Raw genomic sequence first — 18,771 nt, forward strand, 5'->3', positions numbered from 1 at the left:
GAGCCGGCAGCGCTGCTCCTGGCGTCCAGCAAGGCCTTGGCTAAGCTTTTGGAAATGTCGAATCAAGGCGCTCAGCACCTAATCCCCTCCCTCCAGCAGGCGGAGCAGAGGATTTCTTTTCCTTCAGCCCCGGGCCAGCTGGTTTCACTCTGGAGACGTTAGGCGTCCCCTCTGTAATCGAATGGCTGAGAGAAAGGCGTTGAAAATAACTCCATCTCTCTCTTAAGCTGTCTGAAAGTGACAGCTCTGCACCTGTCATACAGGTTAAATTCATCCCAGGGCAGTCCTTGAACTTCACTAGCTTCACGTCTTGCATCACCCTTAGCAATTTTCTTTTGGGTGTGCCCTCCTGTTGAATCAGCCAAAAATCAGTCGCAGTGAAAAATCCTGAGGTTGCTGTTTTGAATGTGCTTTTTATTCTTTTCATCTTTGAATTATGGATACAATGCTAAAACAAAAAACAAGACCAAAAAAACTAGTTGGAGATTAAGAGTGGCAACCTGGTACACGTAAGACCCTTAAAAAATCTAAATATGAATTTTGAGAATCTGAGACCCCAGTTTCATGATGTTTGAACAGTAAATTTTTGTTTGCACTCTTACCTATTTAAACCCACCTCAGCAAGTATTTGACTTTTATCTACCATGAGTAATAAAGGAAATTTATGCAGCAATAATGAAACATAATAAAACTGGGGTGTGGTGCTGGGCCTGTCATTAAACAGGTTGAACCTGTCATTAAATCCTCTTCTGAAGATTTAAAGGCCAAGTGCTTTTCTTTTCTTCCTAATCTTACTAGGTCAGTTTGACTTAACATAAGCATGGCTTTAAAGAATTAAAAAATTACAGCTGATGCTCAGTTGAAATAGGAAGAGAACCACAAGTTATGTATCTGTTGCCTGAAAACTTTCATGAGGAATTACATGAGAGTGGGCCTCTCTTAACACTGCACAGCTCCTGTTTACAACATCATTTTTGGTTCAGAGTGCTGAAGAAGATAGTCTTAAAGGGACAGTAATTGCTTGCTTACTTACAAAAGCGACTCTACAAGTTTCTTCTAGTATATCTTAGCTTCGACTCCCTCGCCCTAATCTACTGTAGAATGAGGAAGAGCTTTTAAAGACGGGGGCCCATAGAAGTGATGGTTAGGGCTGAAGATCTACTGACTGAGCCTCAGCAGAGTTGAAATCCACCTGGATGGGGAAGGAAAGGAGGCTGCGTTCATAACAGTCTTTTCTCTCTCTCTCTCTCACCCCACCCCATCTCTTTGTTGTCAGTTTCTTAATTTCTCTACCCTTCACTTTTATTTGAACCTCAGCTCTTATCTGGGGAAAAAAATGGTCCTTTTATTTGTTGATGGCAGCTCCATTCCATGGTCTGGCCAGAGGAATAGAAATCCACTTCTGGGTGAAAAGCATGGATGAGCTGTTTTTGTCTAGTCTTTGGAGCTAGTCCCCATGCACAGTGTTTTGGAGATTACAAGTATGTAGGTAGAATGGGGGAAGGAAGAGGAAAGACAGACAGTGGGAAGTCAGAGTCTTTGAAATGAGTGGCATTGGTTCTTTGCCAGTCATCTTGAGAGGCCGCGTCACTAGACTGATACTGGTGGTTGTGGTGGCAGGTGGGCTCAGTCCAGAATATGTTCATCAGAATGCCTTAGCTACTCTGAAATTTAGTGCCCAGCAAAATGTAGCAAGGCAGGTTGCCTTTTACAAGAGTCTTGTAGGGACTTTCCTTAAATGGATCCAATAGTTAAATTTAGTTCAATAAAACTTAATTCAGCATGTCCTACATTCCAGAAGTCCACAATTAAATAAGATATAGGTTCTAGATTTTAAGAAAATCTCCCTAATGGCACTCAAAACTAACAAATAGTCTCAGATTCAATGCAATCTCTATCAACATTCCAATGGCATTTTTCAAAGAAGTAGAACAAATAATTCTAAAATTTGTGTGGAACTACAAAAAACCTCAAATAGCCAAAGCAAACTTAAGAGAAAAGAACAAAGCTGGAGGCATCACATTTCGTGATTTCAAATTATATTACAAAACTATGGTAATTAAAATGGTATGGTACTGGCACATAGATCAATGGAACAGAATCGAGAATGCAGAAATAAACTCATGCATAAGTTCAATTAATTTATGACGAAAGACCCAAGAATATACAATGGAGAAAGGAGGTAGGGAGTGAGAGAAATGGATGAATTGTTTTCTTCTTTTAGTTTAAATAAATTTTTTTTTAAAAAAGAAATGCATTTCCCAGTTTTGTCATAACAACTACCTCCTCTTTCTCAGCTCTGTAATTTCTCCTTTGGTTTATCCTCATGTTTGAAGCCTAGTTCACTGCTGGAACAAGTCTGAATACTTATGAAGGCTAGTGGAGCAAACTACAACCCCTGCTGCTACAGCTGGTTGCAAGGCCACTACCAATACTCATTGTCTCCCTCTTCAACCACCCATTCTTGATTCCCTCATTCTTAGCACATCTGGTAGTCTGTATGTTTAACTTGCTAAGTGAAATAGACCCCCATTCCTAAGAGTTGTGAGCTGGTCATCATGCTCTCCTCAGACCATGGCTGATGTCCCTTTTACTATCATGATTGGGCAGAGAAATATCAAGAGATATTCCAGTGGATTATCTGGATATCAATACATTTTTCCCTTCTTAGATTCAAAAGCCCTCTCTTCTCCTGATGAACATGCTCAATTCCTCCCTTTAGAAATGATGACTCCTTTAGTTACTAACTGATCTCTTAACATGAAGAGCCTGAAGTGACTGGGGAGCATCTAGAGCTTAAATGGGACTCTTACATTGTCCCACAGTGAAATTGTTCTCTCTATATGAACTAGAATTTCCAGGCCCACAGATATTAAAATTGTAAGGGTGGAAAATCTTCACATGGGTTAGAAAATATGATAAATATAGCCACTTCTGCTTCTATACTTTAATTCTCAGATTCACATATTCTTCCAATTGAGGACATACCACTATATACTGCTTGGTAGTTTAGGGTGTAGAACACATTCTGGAAAAGGTGCCCCATTCTTACAGAGAAAGCAGAGTGCCTTAATATGTTCTGTTGTGGATTAACATCAATTGCCAGGGATTGTTACTGGTGTAGTGGGGTTGACAGAAGGTATATCTGGCAAGAGTCAGAGAGGTAGAAATGTCTGGGTTCTAGAGGGCCATCTAGGATGAAATAGAACCTCAGTTCATGAAAAGAAAAGCAGAGGAAATCTAGGCAAAGTTTTGGGGTTCCAAATCAAAATGAGTTCAGGATAGAAGCTATTCTCCTTAGAGTTCTGTATTATGACAAGGAACTGGAGAAGCATTAGGATTGAGGAATTGAAGGAAAGGCCACTAAAGATGAGTATCAAGGTACTCAAGAACTCAGTGTAGAACAACAGATTACTTGCAGATTTCCTTTATTGAAAAGGTAGATGCAGAGATGACAATGGTGCTTGAATATACTACTACTATGATATAAGTATGCAACTTTAACTCCATTCTAAATGGATACTTTTATGACTGCATAAAAAATATGACTGTTCGGGGGCTGGCCCTGTGGCCGAGTGGTTAAGTTTGCGCCCTCCGCTGCAGGTGGCCCAGTGTTTCGTCGGTTCGAATCCTGGGCGCGGACATGGCACTGCTCATCAAACCACGCTGAGGTGGCATCCCACATGCCACAACTAGAAGGACCCACAACGAAGAATATACAACTATGTACCGGGGGGCTTTGGGGAGAAAAAGGAAAAAAATTAAAATCTTTAAAAAAAAATATGACTGTTCGAATTCCAAACCTGGTTGAGCATGAAAGCTAATGTCGTGAATTTTTCTGAAACAAAATGAACCTCGCTGGCCTAGTTTTCTGAAACTGCATGCTTCATATGCATGGGCAGACATGGCAGGCTATAGAAGAGTGGAGTTGGTACAAGCTGGCTAGTGTAAAAAAAAATGATAAGGGTCTTAGATTTTAAGAAACTCTCCTTAGTGACAGTCCAAAATAACAAGTAGAGGGCTTCAATTTAATGTGATAACTTTACTGAGAAATGTATCTATAGGGTGCTTTGTGAGTAAGGAAGAGGGAAACCTACCTCAAGATGGAGAGGCAGGGGAAGTTTCTTAGAGGTGTTTTCAGCTAAAGAGAGTCTTCAAAGAATGCATCAGAAATTAACTGTTTCCTGTGTTCACGCTTTGTGCCTTGGATTTCTCTGAAACAACAAAAAGTGCAGGAAAAGATAACCCGAACTAATTTTTGAGCCACCTTCTTAAGTGGCAGGCATGGCCAAAGTGGTTGAAAACAGTAACTATTTGAAGTTGATAAGGAGATGGAAGAGAATTGCTTTTTGTTGAAGGGGACATAGATAAAGAGTGGTAAGGTAGGGAAAAAGCCAAGGAGCAGAATGACTGAAAATCTTCCGCTAGGCAAATATGTGAGCTTCGCGAAGCAAGTCGACTGGCAAAGAACTTTGGCGGGGGAAGTGTTGCCAGGGGTATGCGCGATTGCTAGTACCACGGACAGCGCTTCCCTATTAAGCACGTCTGGGTGGTCCTAAGCCAATCCAGACAGAATTCCGCAGGAAGCTTCAAACTTGATTCTCCCAAAGCCTTTTTCTCCCCTGAAATTCAAAGGAAACCTTATGGAAGCTCAATGGACTTCTTTACCAAACCAACCTACTCAACTTGATTTCCAAATATTATCGGATTGTCTAATAATATTCTCTATTCTTTTTTTAGAAGGACATGGAGCCGGGGGAGCAGAGGGGAAAGGATAAAAGTGAGTAAGCCCATGTTCCTTAATAAAGAATATTATATATCCTCTATATTTAAAAGAAGAGAGGAGAAATTACACTTATGGTCTACTCTTTTCCAAGTGTGTTACAAGTATTATTTCATTTAACCCTCATAAAACTCCTATGCAACGTGCATTAGTATCTCATTTTTGCAGGTAGGACAAAAGAGAAATTGAATAGCTTGCATACTAGCTAATCATTGTTGGAGGTAGTGTCTAACCTGTGTGGCTTCAGAGCTTCTACCCTTTAGACTACATAGTATTTTTAGCAGCTGTTATGGTAGGCTTAACTGGAAAAGATGTGCAAAAACTGGCTTATAATTTTGTTCCAGTCTACACTGTGTTTTCCAGATGGCTCACTGCACAGCACACCCTTAATAGACTTCAAAGATGACATTTCACACATAATGCAATAGCACATTTGTCTTGGACAATAGAGTGAGATCGTGAAACATATTACTTCTCCCTGAAACCCAGCTGTCTCTAGTATGAAACACAACCTGTTGTTAATGCTTTAAATACGTTTAAGAGATGAAATGGATGGGAACATAGTGGGCAGCTAAAATTTGTAATTGCCCCAGCTCTGCCTTTTAATAGGATGTGTAATTTATAAGTGAGAAGAGAGAGAGAATGTACATGGTAAATTGGCATAGAATTTTGGGGGTAAATAGAAGGGAATGAGTAAAATCAGTTCCAATAGCATAAATAATGCAGATCCCCAGTGATAATGTTTATATTCTAGTTGGTGAAACTATACATGAACTCACTATAAAAGTGTGAATAGAATCAGTTGAGTGACCAGGAGCAGTAGTGACATAACAATGTTCTCACTTGCATGTTCTTTGCATGTAATTGGATTCTAAGACAGTGTTTCTAAGAGAGGAGAGAAGGAAATTCAGAATTATTTTTGTGGCTTGGCTTTTTAAAACTATGTATGACCCACCTCCCACCAGGAGGCTTGATTTTATCAGTTGAGATTTATTGCTCCAGGATCCACAATATATCTTCCTTTTATCCTTATATGTGTTTCTTCAGTTGAATTGAATGGTGAAAATATTTATCGTTTTAACATCTGTATTAGTTTGCTAGGGCTGCCATAACAAAATGCCACAGACTGGGTGGCTTAAACAACAGAATTTTTTTCCTCACAGTTTTGGTTTCTCCTGAGGCCTCTCTCTTTGGCAGCAGATGGTCACTCTCCTGCTGCTTCCTCACATAGTTCTCCTGTGCACACCCAAGTCCGGTATTTCTTTTGTGTGTCCAAATTTCCTCTTCTTGTAAGGACACTATCAGATTGGATTAGGGCCCATGCCAACAACCTCGTTTTAACTTGATCACCCCTTTAAATGCCCTGTCTTCAGATACAGTCACACTGGGAGACACTGGGGTTTAGAGATTTAACATATGAATCTTGAGGATACACAATTCAGTCCGTAACGGGGTCTCTTCCAATTTTTACACATATTGCTGTTCATTTCTTTTTAAATTGTTGTTAATATTTTATTTATTTGAATAAGGATGAAAATAAGATCAACATATTGGAATGGATACTAGTCTTTTCTGTCTCTTTTAATATGTATGTTCTCTTCTTTCTCTCTTTTTTTCCTTTTCAATTTTTTTGCTGCAGGAATTGGGTCGTTCTGTACTTTTCTGAAGTCTGGACTTTGCAGAATGCTTCTTCAGGATGACATTTAACATTTTTCTCTGTCACCTGTAGTTCTTGTAATTTGTTATTTAGATCTAGAGTCTGGATGTGCTTCAGGTTTGATATTTTTGCAAAAATGTTTCATATGTAGTGTTATAAACTTCCATGAAGAGACATGTAATCAGGTTTCTCTCTTTCTGTGATTCCAGCGGTATTCATAATTACTTCTTAGATCTATTATTTCCTTAGAGGTTTCAAAATCTAATCTTACCACCTGTTCTTCATTTACTAGCAGGAATACTTCTGTAAAGAGAAAGTTTTCATTATTATCTACTTGGCTGCCCTTAGGTACATGTAAGAAAGTCAGGATAAATACTTTGTTTTCAAATTTGTCTATAAGTTTTCAAAACAATGAATTGAGTTGCTAGCATCTTCCAAAGGTGATTAATCAGTGTGTTTCAATCCACTATAATTATCATTCCTATTGATGCTCAAATTCTGTCTTCAACCAGTGGGAGCTTCTGCATGTTGGTTCCTGAGTCTTTTCAACATGACATTGGTAGTCTTTGACAGAATCCTTGATTTCTGGTATGACAATATATTCTAGTTTTATCTTGTACATTTTATATACCATACCTAGTATCAAACATTCTCATAAGAGCACTGATTCTTTTTGTGGGAATGGTATTTAAAAAGCACAACCTGGGTGCTGGGGACCTTATTGCTACCCAATTGGGCGTTATACTTCTAGGCCTTTATGTTTATATATAAAACATAGCTGGTTTCTTAGCTCGGAATATTTGCATGTATTTTCAACCACATGAATGTCTAGGGGATTGTTAAAAATTCAATGGTCTCAGCCTTTTGGCCCATCTTTGAGCCAGGAGGATCTCAAATCATTGTTACAAGCAAAAACTGTTACACAAAAACCCCAAGTCATTGAAGAATATCCAAAATGTCCTCATAGAGTGGCTCCCTTTGAAAAATCACTGATTAAATGACCCATGGATAGAGATGAGATCAAAGGGATGACTTAATTACAGCATCGGAAATCCCCTGCCTTTATGGGTCATCTATCTCCCTTCCACACACCCCCACTGAATGCAGACTTTGTGTGCTAGGCAAGTTTGAATTTTTTCAGGTGTACACAAAGGGATATACTGCACTGAGTTCAATACAATAGTTTATTTCCTCCTTTTGTTAAATTCTATCCTCTCATTGAAGCTTGTTCTAGAACAAAGTTATCATACATTGTCCAATCACAGCAGAGGCCCCTTTTTAAAAAATTCAGCCAGTCTTGGCTTGTGCATCTTATAATGTCAGTTAATGTACAGTTCCTGTTTGCTGGAAATTTCATGATGAACAACATACCTAAATTATCGAGTTAGTGGATTCTGCTGAGGTATCGGTGTATGTTCCTTAGCTTACAGATCTTTATATGTGTGTGAAGAAGATTGTCTCTGAGCTAACATCTGTTGCCAATCTTCCTCTTTTTGCTTGAGGAAGATTGTTGCTGAGGTAACATCTGTGCCAATCTTCCTCTATTTTATGTGGGATCCTGCCACAGCATGGCTTGATGAGTGGTGCTAGGTCCAGGCCGGGATCCATGCCCCTGAACCCTGGACTGCCTAAGCGGAGCATGCAAACTTAATCACTGTGCCACCGGGCTGGGCCCAAATTATAGGTATTTTCAAAACAAAAGAACTGTCTCAAGTTGAAGAGAATTTAATAGGCTATTGCATGCAAAGGGATGCTGCATCGGTACTCAAACTACTACGGAAATGACTTTATGCTCAAGTTAGACATGTTGAATAACACAGTAATATAAAGGTCAGTGATTAGTTGTGTAATTAAGGTGTGTATCCAGACTTTTCTCTCTTTCTGTCTTTTATTTTGGATATCTAGTATTAATATTAGGATCTAGTGCATTTTATTACTGTTACTATTGTAACAGTAACTATTACTATTAATATTACTGTTACTATTGTTGATGGAATAGCAGGAGGGGGAGTGAAAGTGAGTTAGCTGAAAAAAATTTTCTCAAAGTAGAGATGGTTGTTTAATTTCTTCAAAAATATGCTAAAAAGAACAACTAATTGAGAATTTTAGTTTAATTTTCTTTTGGAGATTGTTGTTTAGTGTAAATTACATACTTAATTTGCTTTTTTCCCTAAGAAATGTGTTATTTCTGAACTATGTTTAATAATCTTCCATTAGGGATAATTTGTACATTTCTGATTAAGTATATTCTCCTTCCAGAGCGCTTGCACAAAACCCACTCTATAAAATGTAGTGATTTTTTAAAAATTTTTTTAATCTGAGGAGGCTTCTTTGCTAAAAAAAAATGCATGTTCACACACGCACAAACACGTATACACATATCTCAGCAAAATCAATTGGCTTGAAGATTTGATTAATCTGATATGCTGTGGATCCAGTCCTACATTCAAGCTTCCAACTTCACGAGCCATTGTGAATTAGAACCTGTTTTTTTTGGCCCATCTGAAATTGTTGCCCTTGTGTAGATCCAATCACACAGCACAGACACAGTCAAATAATTAAATTTTGCATTGCTAGAGAAACCACATGTTCAGAATTTAAGATTCTTGGAAGGGGAATTTTATCTCCATTCCTGTTCACTCCTCAGTCTTCTGTCATCTGGCTTTCACTCAGAATCCAGGTAACCAATTGCCAAGGTAGCCAGTGACTTTCTTGTTGCTAGAACCAATAATCTCAGTCTTCCTCTCTGCAGTTTCTCTTCGGCAGCTTTGGGTCCTGATGAAATCTGTCCTCTTGTTGCTCTTAACTTTCTTGCCTCTCATAAAGCCATCTTCTCATTTATTACTGATAACGTATGTCATGGATGTGATGTAAAGAATACCAACATGTTTACATCCTCCTAAAAATATATTCTTAATCTACATTTAGTTCATCCATATTTTTAGTAACAATGCCAAAATAAAATCTTGAATTACTAGCTATCTGTATAATATTTACTAATCCATTAAAAGATTGGATATTGAGTCCCTACTCAATATCACATGCTATGTGCTAGGTACAAGTGATAAGCAAATCAGGGAATATTAATTACAAAACATGGCGACTCCCATGAAATAAAAGTCTTGAATGCTATGCGAATGCGTAATGAAAGAGCTGGTCTAGTCTGGTGGTCAAGGAAATCAAGGGATATTTGAGTGGAGATTTGCAGGCTTATGTTGGTATTAACTATTCAAAGGAATGAGGCAGTAATTGCAAGAAGGAACATTTCAGGCTGAAGGAAGTGCATGTTGCAAGCTTTGAGGTGGGAGGGAGCCTGGGCATATTGAAAAAAATATAGTTGGAGCATAGAGATGGAGGAGGAGTGTATGGCTATTTGTAGTTGGAGAAAAAGCGCAGCAAATCTTGTAGGGCTGTACAGGCCATGTTAAGAATTTTTACCTTTATCTTAAGAAAAGGAGAAGCCATTGTGTGTTTCAGCAAAGACATGATGTGATCAGATTTTTCAGCTAAATTAAAAAAAAAATCACTTTAGATGCTCTTTGGAGAATGGTTTGGAGGAGAAGCAAGAGTGCATACTGGTATTCCAGTAGTTCAGAGGGTAGATTATGGTAGTTTGGACTAAAATGTTTGTACCCAAGATGGAGAGAGGGAGAATGCTTTAAGATATATTTAAGGAATAACCTCAATAGAGCTTAGCGACAAACTTGAGTTGGCAGATGAGGGAGAGGAAGGTGTTAGGCAGGATTGTACCACTGAAGAGGTTGGTGATCGTGGTCACCAAAATAGGGAACACTGGATGCGGATGCTTTTTCAGGTGAAGATCATGAGTTCAGGGTCAGAGCACTTGAACCTGAGACATGGTGTTACACCGAATTGGAGCTGTCCAATGTTAGAAAGATGGTTCTGGAACTCAGAGTGGAGTGCATATTCCTAATTTAAACTAGTTGATACTAGTAAATGTAGAAATGAAATTTTCTGTCACAAATTTTGGCATAGAAGATTAGTTTATTTTTCAGAAAAAATAGTATAAGTTATAGTATTTAATCCGAGGAATTAATTCTAAGACTTTCCTAGCAAAAAAATATTTGATAATGTATGTTGATAGCACCTCTTCTGTATCTAAATTGCTTAATCATTCTGAAGACATTTCTCATATTTCTTTACATTGTTAATGCTTTTTTCTTTTAAAAATTGTAGGCTCAGTGTTTTCTTTGATTACTTATATATAAGGACCAGTTTCCAAGATGCAAATATAATTTAAATTCAGACTTAGAATAATCTATTGAAAAAAAATTCAGAGAACTACCCAAAAAACACTCAGAAACAATGCCAAGAGAAGCCAATTACTGCATAATATCCCTCATAAGAGTTTCTTCTGAAATTCCTCTCTATTCATTCTTACTGATGGAAAAAAGGTGAGCAAAACAATATTATTAGAAAATCACCTAAAAATAATATCCTTTCTGAATAAGAAATGGTTTTTTTATGGTTTCCCTTTTCGGTGTACAAACCTGTGTTGATTGTTCAATTCACCTAATAGCCATTCAACAAATATTTATTGGGTGTCTATTATGTACCAGGCACTCTTGTAGGCCCTTAAGATGCATCATTGACAAAACAGTAAAAAGTCCCTGTCCTCATGGCTCTTGCATTCTAGCAGGGGCAGCAATTTCTGTTGTAAAGTTAATCATATCATAGAAATAACACTTATAAGAGGTTATTTTATATTGAATATGCTTCATGTTTCATACTATATCATCAAACATTCAAGGCATGGCTCAGAAGAAATCAATACCTACATCAGAAAAGACTTTCAAAATAATATGTGTTCTATGAGTGAATCGATAATAAAACTATTTCCTCAATGATCATAAACTGAAAGCAAACTGATTTTTCATCTCAGAGGAACACTGGCAGAATTGAAATAAAAGTTTCAAGAAACAGACCTTGGTACCAAAATACATCAAATCAGGTTTAGGTTTTTAATTTTGCTATTCCCATATTAAATGAGTACTCATAATTCAGTGTTGAAAAATGGATATGGTTATAAACCAAGGCACAGTTGAAATGAAAGTTAAAAAAAAAAGTATCATAAGCCAAAATTCAGTATTACTATGATGGCGGTTTTAGGATTTTAATTTTGACATGCTAGTCTCAAATTGTATTTGATGTGGTTACAAACCTAGGCAATGCTGAAATGAAAGTTTCAAAATAAATTAAAATCAGGAGTTAGCGAAAACATAATCAATATAAAGCCAATTTTAGGATTTTTAGTTTGAGATATAATCTCAAATTAGCACTTGAAATTTAACAGTGAAGCATTGGATATGTTTATAATACAATGTTACTGATTTTGTGAAATATTTTGTAATCACATGTAGTATCACTTAGGAAACCTATGCCATGAAAACTTGAATTGATTAAAGATATCCATCTCCTTTCCCTGGCATGATACAAATAAGTTACCAAAGAATAGCAACAGTGATGTGTGTAAATGACAACATCACCATGTACCTGTGAACCTCTTACAGATTGCTTGATTATGGCATAATAAAATTTTAGCATTGCCATATTTTTCAAAATAAACCTTTTTCTCTAACTGTCTTAATTTGAGACAATTTGAGCATCAAAGAGAGTGCTGATGTTGAGGCTGGCCTGGTGGCAGAGCAGTTAAGTTTGTGCTCTGCTTTGGTGGCCTAAGGTTTGCCAGTTCAGATCCCGGGTGCGGACCTGTGCACCACTTATCAAGCTATGCTGTGGCAGGAGCCCCACATATAAAGTAGGGGAAAATGGGCATGGATGTTAACTCAGGGCCAGTCTTCCTCAGCAAAAAGAGGAGGATTGGTGGCAGATGTTAGCTCAGGGCTAATCTTCCTCAAAAAAGGAAGAAAGAAAGAAAGGATGATGATGCAATTTAAACCACACTAAATTTAAAAAATAATTGATGGGGGTAAGTTTCTCTTTTTCAGAGGATGGCAGCTAATAAATATAGAATGAATCCTAGAATTAGAAAATCACCATATTGTGACCCTGAGGGATCACAATAGACCGTGTTTGGGAATAGAATAGTCTCATGGTCTCACTCCACCAATGTATTTATTAATTACATAGGGAAAGGTGCTTTTCAAGAGAGAGAGAGAGATCTGGTAGTTATCACTGTAACGGAATGAGAGAACCTGACCCCTTGCAAATGAACCTCCCATCATCTGAGTGGGGTTCCTGGTGGAATGTTTGATACAAATGTAATCACAGAGGAGCCAGTCTAACAACTCCAGATTCTTGGATGTTCTGCAGGAGTACTGACCAAGATTCTTTAAAGGATTCCAAGAAGAGAGAACGTTGGTGATCAGGCTATGATGGCTTCTCATGTCTGGTCTCTGATCCGGTCTCCATGACTCTTTGTGGTGGTCAGGGTGGTATACACCATTGAGGCACATACCTACTGCTGTTTGTGGTTATCTCCCAGGGCTGTGTGGAAGAGAGGAGAAATGGGAAAACAGCTTTTGTAAATTTAGTCTGTACATTATTAAAAATAGTTCAATGATCTGTTTTCAAATATTTGCCTATAATTTTCCATTTTTATGTATTTACTTCTGATGTTGTATTTTAACAAGTTTATTTTACCTTGTATTTGTAATCACTAAGGTCTGAGTATTTTGATATTAATATCCCATGATTCAAATGAGCAAAAACTTGCTTTCTGTTACAAAATGAAGAGTGAGTAAGCTGAGTGTAGAAAGTAATATTTCCTGTATGGGACCATTCCACTCTCTGCAATCTCTTGAATTCTAGTTCCCACTGGTTAGTGAGCTATAACTTTAGCAATCAGTTTTCTTAAAATAGATTTTCAAGTCTATATTTTTAGATCTAAAGACGTAAAGATTAAAGCTCTTCTTGAAAGAGAACTAAACACATTTCAGTTACTCTTATCATTTGGAATATGCGGTTTCAGTCAAAATTACATGTCATATTGAAAAAGCAAAAATGAGACGTTGTCTTTTCGTGAGGAGAGACTTCTTTGCGATTAAATGCTCACCAGGTGTTTGGAGCCCATGGATAATGTGCTTTTTTCTTGCTTATAGAATTGTCCTTTGTTCGGAGGTCATACAGGGGAAGTGGTGAATACCAACATCTCTGCCTGGGAGAAGCCCTAGAAAGTGTCTCAACTTTCTTTTTGTTTGCTCCTCTGCCCTTGGGAGTGAGTAAGGTGAAAGAGTTTGGACCAGGAAGCAATTGCTTCTCTTATTCTATTTAGTGTGTATGTCCTGTCTGAGTATTTGGCAAAAAAATGACTCATTCTCTGACCTTGTTTTGAATGCCCAGGTGTTGATATATTATCTCACATTCCAGAGGAAAAAATATTGCATTGTCAATATGTAAAAGTGTAAGAAGTAAAAAAAATATTGGTGTGGTCATAGTAAGTGTAAGTTCAGTCCTTTAAGACTTTACTGGTAGAGGAGCATTAACACAAGCTTTGGACTTAGATGGACTTGAGTTTAAATTCTAGCTCTGCTACTTTCTCGCTGAGGGATTTTGGCCAAGTTATTTGTGTAATCCCCTGCACTTGACTAACTGCTTTCCAACCAAAGAATATGGCAACTTAGAGAGGGTGTCACTTCCCTGATTAGTTGACAAAAGATTATGACTTCTATCTTACCAGAAGACTCTCTCTCCCTTGCTGATTTTGGTGAAGCAAGCTGCCATAGGAGGGAAGCTCTTCTGCCATAGGAGAGAGGAGGACCTGAGGGCAGGCTCTAGCCAAAGCTAGCAGGGAACTGAAACCTTCAGTTAAACATCCCTCAGTGAAATTAATCCAGCCAACAATCATGTGTGTTAGCTTGGAAGCAGATCCTTCTCTAGGCGAGCCTTCAGATAACATCCCAACCTTGACAGATGTCCTGACTGCAGCCTTGTGAGAGACCATGAAGTAGAGGATCCAGTTAAGCCATCCCTAGAAGCTTGACCCACAGGTGGTTTTTTTGGGGGTGGGACGGGAGGAGTTAATTGGTTATTCAGCAATATGTAACACAAGTCCACAGGAGTCATTACCAGAAGTGATTCAGTGGAGGTGGAATCAAGTGAACACTGTTGTGCATGGACCCCAAGTGCTTCCAGTTCTAATGGACGTTGATATCTAACACCGAACACTTTTCATTTCTCTTTTATTCTCCCATTCTTTCCTCCCTTCTCTCTCTCTTTCTCTCCTTCCTTTCTTTCCTTCTACTCTTTCCCATACTTTTAATTAATAAAGCAATTGGAAATAAAGTCAATAGCAACACAAAAGAAAACCCCTGCATCTGTAAAACATTATGATTTGCACGTTTCCATAATGGCCTGCCCTGGGCTTCATATATAGGCTTCCTGTGCATGTGTAACAAAGGTTTGGCTGTTGGTATTATTGAATTATCATGGAGTTGCATCATTGCTGTCCATTCCATTTTGTTTTCCTTTTTTTTTTTTAATTTATAGAAGTGTCTTTATTCTTGTATGGGATTTGTGTACTCATGTTCTCTCTCTCTTTTCTTCTGTAGGCAATTTACAGCAAGGATCTCTCAGTATCACTTGCTGACTTCAATTCGAAGATGATTTTTTCTGGGGCCGGCCCGGTGGTGCAGCGGTTAAGTGCCCACGTTCTGCTTCGGGCAGCCCGGGGTTCACCGGTTTGGATCCCTGGTGTGGACATGGCACCGCTTGTCAAGCCATGCTGTGGTAGGTGTCCCACCTATAAAGTAGAGGAAGATGGGCACAGATGTTAGCTCAGGGCCAGTCTTCCTCAGCAAAAAGAGGAGGATTGGCTGCAGATGTTAGCTCAGGGCTGATCTTCCTCAAAAAAAAAAAAAACATGATTTTTTTCTGCAGGTACTCTCTCTACAAAATTAAAAGCTTTGAGCATGTGGAAATAACACCCATGTTGTACATTGTCTTACTCATTTCCCCTATCTTTTTCATCTACAACAATACCAGAAAGATTGTCACTTTTGAGCAGTCTTTGCTTCTATTTTGTCTGCACAAGTCGCTAAAGGGAATTAGGCAAGGACCATTTCAAGTGAGTCCATCTGTATAAAACCTTGAAAATAATGTGAAGCCAGCCCTTGATAAATGGGGATGGGGTCGGGTATGTGAAGGGATAGAGTGGGGGGTGGGGAACATGTATATATGAACAAACGTGAATGAGAAATGCCTCACGATATGCCAGCCAAATTTAATAATAGCACTCCTAAACACACACACACATGTAAATGACTCACACTATAAAAACTTTTAACAAGTGCTGGTAAGTCAGATGGCAGACTCACCCCGAAACCTGTCTCTCCAATAAAAACCTCGTAGTTAAAAACAAGGCTGTCCATAAATCATAACATATAATAACAATTATATGGAACTGGTACAAGACTTGATTAGAAAATTAACATTTAGCTTTCTCAGGTGAAAACTGAGTGGATTTCCCTCAGAGTGAAAATACCTCTACCGGATGCGGCCAGCGAGTTATCAGCTACACTTGAACTGTGAGATGCTACTTGGTCCAACTGTCAACACTTACTGACTGTGATCCAAGAGGAGGCTGACACGATGCAGTTGTAGTTGTCTTTTAAGAAGAGTACTAGTGTTTGCCGTGTTTTGAGAGAGTGCCTACTATGTGCTAGGTACTTTGTTAGGCACTGAATGTGCTGCCGCATTTCATCATCTTTACACCCAAGGAACACTTAACTGTATTTTATTTATATAAAACTGAAGCTTAAAGTGGTTCACTGACTTTCTACATTTACACAAGTAGTAAGTGACCAAGGCAGGGATTGAACCCAAGTCTGCCTGATTCCCCAAAGGTGCTCTTTCCATCAAAAGTGTGGCCTTGATAAAGGACATGAGAGTAATGAATACACAGAAGATGGTGAATAGGATACAGTTGTGGACTTGAACCAGATCCCGTGGAATGTTTGGTAGAATGGATAAGAGAAACCTCTTCTCTGTTGCTACCTCTTTAACCCTGGACAAGTCACCCAACTTTGCTGTGTTCTTGTGTTTTTGTTTTTGTTTTTTTTGATTGACAAACCGAATCATTTCAATTGGTTATTACCTGATGTGCCTTCCGTAGTGAAATTCTGTTATTCTAGTCTATAAATGTATCCACCCAGGCTTGCACCAATCTGACAAGCCTAAACTAAGTAAACCCTGAGATCCGGCATGTTTCCTTCAGAGTCCTCCTGGGGCAGGTGGTCAGGGTCTGAAAATGGAATTTTCATGGAAGTTCCATGAAGCTACAGCATTACTTTTTCACTGTATTCCTTTCCCTCTTTGGTGCCTAGTTTGATGAGATGTCCTGTGAGAACTTGAGATGAGGAAAAGCTGGAGATAGGACTGGGGAGGAGATGAAAGAATTAGTCAGTAAAATTCAGATTCCTGTTTTCTGAAGCACAAATATTCTTTCCCCAACTGAATTTTAAGAAGTGGACGAAAGCTCTATGTGTGGCAGAATGTCATAAGGTAGCTGTTAACAAAGAAATTGATTTCAGTGAGCTTACATTTCTTAAAATTTCATAACTCTCTGAAAGTATTTATTATACTCAACCTTTTAAAAATTCTTAATGGCATATTACAGAGCAGAATTCATCAAGCTTTTTCTCTAACGGGCCAGATAGTAAATTATTTCGCTTTTGTGAGCTATGTGGTTTCTATCACAACTATTCAACTCTGCTGTTGTAGCACCAAGCAGCCATAGATAATACAGAAATGAATGAGAATGTCTGATTTCCAATACCACTTTATTTACAAAAGCAGGTGGCGGGACAGATTTGACACAAGTATCATAGTTTTGCTAACCCCTGGTATAGGGGAAAGGGTTCAGTTGGAGTTTCATCATGACTTGTTCTCTCCTAGCTAGGTATTCTTGACTAAGATAATTAATTTAGATTTGATGTAGTTTTCTTATCTGTAAAATGGGGACAATAAAACCTACTTTCCAAGACTGTTTTGAAGATTCAGCTATGTAGCTAAATATAGTAAACTGTCTGGCACCTAATAGGTGCTTAATAAATGGTAACTATATTAATTATCCTCATTGCAGTATTATTGTTTTGATTTCTCTCAGATTTTTGGTGGGGGGAGGTTGTTTGTGGTCTAACTAATAATGTAACAAACTTATTGGCTGAGTCAGCTGTTGAGGGCAACTGGCATTGTAGGTTTTGCTGGTTCATCTTTGAAGATTCCTCTACTGGAATTAGAAAGTTGCTTTAGAGTGCGTCGGTGCTAATTTCATACTTATTGAGCTAATACCATTCTCTCTTAGTTCTAGTTTCTGTACTTCAAGTCCTTTTCAAAAGAATTGTATAGATACAAGTGCATGTGTTTACTATGCTTCTTTATTTTCCTTGCTGGGTGCATATATTGATTGGCGTCAGATAGCTCTCACCTATGCCCATGGCAATAAGCTTCTATTGACTTGAATTCAGACCAGCCGTAGTGGCCCTGTGAGTGAGAAAGTCTGGGTGTGTCTAGATTGGGCTATGGCACCAGGAGGGGGTGGATGCACCTGTTCTACTTGTGTAATGTTGGCACCAATGTGCTTTCTCCTTCTCTGTGTATTTGCCTTTGTCTTCTTTGTGAAAGGTCACTGGCTGATTTGAGCTGCATGGCTGAGCCCCACGTCCTGCGCATGCCATACTGGCTTTCTTTCTGTGGCATGCTGCCTCATTTCTAGAGGCGAATTTGGCTTATAAAAATGAGACTGGTTTTACCTTTATGAATTTCCCTAGAAGGAGTGAAGGCTATGATCACATCTGAGGGTCCTGAGTCATTGTAGACAGGAACTTACTCAAAGACAATGCTTTTTATTAAGGAGAAAATTGTACCAATTATAATACAGCAGATGCCACAGAACGGGGCCTCATTTGGCTACTTACTGTAAATGAGAGGGCTACACTCAACAGACAACTTTCAATTCCTGCTAGTAGAAGAGATGCTCAGTCCATTTCTCCTTTCTTTTCTGGAGCCCCTTTCTCTCCTCTCCTTTTCTTTCTCCTTTCTTATAGTGAAGAGTAAAGAAAATTATATCAGATCAGCTTTGGGCTGATATGAAGGCAGGATATCCACTTCATAACAGAAGTTGGGTCAAAGTTCACTTTTCCCTTTTCAGAATGAAATTATAGTGTGCATGGGCTAATTAGATTGAAGTCTTTAAACATGAAGATAAAGCTTGCAAAAGGAAAAGATTTAAAGAGAAAGGGTCTAAAACAAACTAGTAATATTTAGGGACAGTGTTCAAATCTCCACACACTGCACTTCAAGACAAAATATTTTTTTGGGAGGTAAAATAACCAATCCAAACACCGAAAAA

The 18,771-nt window shown here is 38.4% G+C and overlaps 1 long non-coding RNA gene across 1 annotated transcript in view; it reads left to right on the plus strand.

The window, feature by feature from the left end:
* The window catches only part of LOC124240933 (uncharacterized), a 30,269-nt gene extending 15,139 nt beyond the window's left edge, over window positions 1-15,130 (plus strand). The window contains exons 2-3 of the long non-coding RNA XR_006889053.1: window positions 4,741-4,780; window positions 14,972-15,130. This is a non-coding gene — a long non-coding RNA (uncharacterized LOC124240933). The remainder of the gene's footprint in view (window positions 1-4,740; window positions 4,781-14,971) is intronic.
* Window positions 15,131-18,771: the final 3,641 nt, after the last annotated feature.

The sequence above is a fragment of the Equus quagga genome, chromosome 6 (assembly GCF_021613505.1).
Source record: "Equus quagga isolate Etosha38 chromosome 6, UCLA_HA_Equagga_1.0, whole genome shotgun sequence".
NCBI lineage: Eukaryota > Metazoa > Chordata > Mammalia > Perissodactyla > Equidae > Equus > Equus quagga.